Source organism: Triticum dicoccoides, chromosome 7A, assembly GCF_002162155.2.
Source record: "Triticum dicoccoides isolate Atlit2015 ecotype Zavitan chromosome 7A, WEW_v2.0, whole genome shotgun sequence".
Classification (NCBI taxonomy): Eukaryota; Viridiplantae; Streptophyta; class Magnoliopsida; order Poales; family Poaceae; genus Triticum; species Triticum dicoccoides.
In genome coordinates, this window is record NC_041392.1 from 303,959,538 (window position 1) to 303,962,728 (window position 3,191).

Below are 3,191 nucleotides of genomic sequence, written 5' to 3' on the forward strand. Positions count from 1 at the left end.
TGAAGTGTGGCATAGAATTGGAGCAGCAACTCTTCATTCCAGTGCTCTTGGTCGGTGACAAATGGCAGCAATCCAACCTCTTTGAAGCAATCCAGAGCTTCTTCCAGACAGGGCAGATCAACTATTGCTTCGATGTCAAGATGCTTATGTGGGAAGATGCGACCTTGATTGTATAGAATGCAGGAGTAATAGCTTCGCTGCGGATAGCTCCAGAACCGATCAGATGATATTCTTTCCCTTGAGTAGGGGTTCCTGGAGCTATTGAAGAAGGTGTTATCTGCTTTGAAGCCATTGACATTGAAGGATCCAGGTGCTGATGCAGGACCTGGAAACCTGGGCAATCTTGGGATTGGCTTCTGTACTTGAGGCCTGTGCTCAACATGATAGTCAAACTGAGGACCAGCAGCAGGTGCAGGAACAGAAGCAGTAGCATCAATGGCTTCGCTGACTTCTGGTGCTTGGGTTGGTGAAGGCTCCACATTAGCTTCAGCCATGACAGCGTCAGTGGCTTCATTGGTGTTGGTGGTGGCAGCCTCAAGATTCTCAACCTCCACTTGACAAGCTGGAGGGTCGGTCACAGTCACGTTCTCCTCGAGAACAGCTTCTTGGTGAGACGAGGGTGTAGCAGCGCTTGGGGTTTCTTCTTCATCGGCTGATGCAGTCGGAATGTCTTCAGCAGCTTTAGCTTCAGACTCAGAGACTGGAGGCCTTGGTCCTTTGCGAAGCCTGCGTAACGCTGGCGATGCCTGTGGAGTTGGAGTTGGCTGGGCCTCAAAGTCTTCTTCTTCTTGTGCTTGTGGGTGATCAGCCCATGATGCATCCTGAGCAATTGGCGTCAGAGGACGACCAATGCTGATGAGCTCGTTGTGCGTTAGCACAGGCGATGATACCTGTTGGTGCTCGAGCTAAGGAAGAACTGCATCATCTTCAACATGGTCATGGTGACCAATGTCTTCAGCAGCGATGGGATCAGCTGCTGGAAAGTCTTCAGCTTCATGAGCCTTTGTGAAAGCAGGCTCATGGACAGTCAATTGGCGCTCCTGAGGTTCAGCGTCAGGGCGAACCATGGAGATGGGTTCAACAATCAAGGGCTCTGTGGGAGCAGCCCGTTCCTTCTTGGTCTTCCGCTTCTTCTTGGAGGGGGCAGTAGCAGAAGCTTCAGGATGTTTTCTCTTTTCTGGCTTCAGCCTCAGAAGTCCTCGTCTTCTTTAGTTCTGAAGCGGTTGACCTTGCCTTTGGCTTCGAGCCAGTCATGCTAGTTGGGAAGACAATGGGATCTGCTTCCTGCCTTGGTGCGTTGGGTTCGGCCACAGTGGACTTCTTCTTCTGCTTAGCAGCCATCCTGGGATCAATGCCCGGACGCCCAAGGGCCTTGCGCTTCTCAGCCTCGTTGTAGCCTTGCACACACTTGTCAGCCAGGCTCTTCATGCACTCACAAGAACCTTGAGCTTCTTCACGCTTCTTGAGAAAGGCTTCTTTAAGCTCGTGCAGCATGATCTTGAAGTTCTTGACCTCTTGCACACTGAGCTTGGCCATATGCTTCTTGAACTGAGCTTTTTCATAGTCAATCTTTTGCTTCAGTTCAACAATGCGCTGGGCGATAGCTAACTCTGAAGCAATGGCGCCATGGAAGGCGACACTGAGGCCAATTGGAAGTTGCAGATCTTTGAAGCTGAGGTTGGGCATGTCAAACCACTCATCAATGAAGTTGTGGATGATTGCCACGTCAAAGAGAGGCAGATCATTGAAGATTTCTGCTTCTTCTTTACTCTTGATCAGTTGCTCAAGAGCGTCATCAGCAAGATCTTCATCACTGGACAGATCGATGGCATCGTTGCGCAGAATGGCAGCAGCTGTCAGTTCTTGGCCGGTGTGTGGCAGAGGCATCTTGACCTTCTGGGGCTTGGAGATGCGTGACAAATCTTCAGACTGCACACTGTCTTTAGGAGGTGCAGTGGCCAGTGGCTTCGCCTGTGAGATTTTTGGTGCAGAGGCAGGCTTTGAAGCTTTTGGCTGCTTCAGTTTCTTTGGCTTCGGTGCTGCAGTCGCTTCATCTGATTCAGCGTCATCTGCAGGCTCATTCACGGCAGTCCCTTGAACCACGATATGGGTGATGAGACCTTCAAGGTTGTAGAAAGGTAGACTACACTAGGCAAACCTATGACCATGTAGTGGAAGGTAGACTACACTAGGCAAACCATAGTCAAGTATTCAATGAAGTGAAAGCACAATGACTAATAGCAGCTAGGTAGTAAGGATCAGGTAGGAAGATATTATGAAGCCAAACAAAACACGCAGTCACTCAGTAAAGACAAAAGATAGTGCAATCATACAATGACTTCACATGGAACAACAGTAAGTAAAGGGAAGGGAAGGACGAAACCAGTGACTCGTTGAAGACAATGATTTGTTGGACCAGTTCCAGTTGCTGTGACAACTGTACGTCTAGTTAGGGCGGCTAGGTATTTAAACCTGAGGACACAGTCCCGGACACCCAGTCCTGAACACGCAGCTCAAGACACCCAGTCCTCACCGTATTCCCCTTGAGCTAAGGTCACACAGACCTTGCCCAATCACTCTGGTAAGTCTTCAAGGTAGACTCCCAAACCTTCACAGACTTTGTTCACCGGCGATCCACAATGTCTCTTGGATGCTCAGAACGCGACGCCTAACCGGCTGGAGGATTCACAGTCCTCAAGTGTAATAAGTCTTCAGATCACACAAACAAGAAGACTTAAGTGATGCCTAACACTCTTTGGCTCTGGGTGGTTAGGGCTTTATCCTCGCAAGGAATTCTCTCTCAAAGGCTTCGAGGTGGGTTGCTCTCAAACGACAAAAGCCGTACTCTAACTCTGAGCAGCCAACCGTTTATGGTTGTAGGGGGTGGGCTATTTATAGCCACTAGGCAACCCGACCTGATTTGTCCGAAATGACCCTGGGTCACTAAGGAACTGACACGTGTTCCAACGGTCAGATTTCAAACTCACATGGCAACTTTACTTGGGCTACAAGCAAAGCTGACTTGTCCGACTCTGGACAAGATTCGCTCTCATAGTCTTCACTCGAAGACATAGGTTTTGGTTAAGCATCACTTGAATCGTTCTGACTGGTTCTCTTGGACCCCACTTAACAGTACGGTGGTTCCTATGACTCAACAAAGAAGAAAAAGAACTACGAAAGATCTAAGTCTT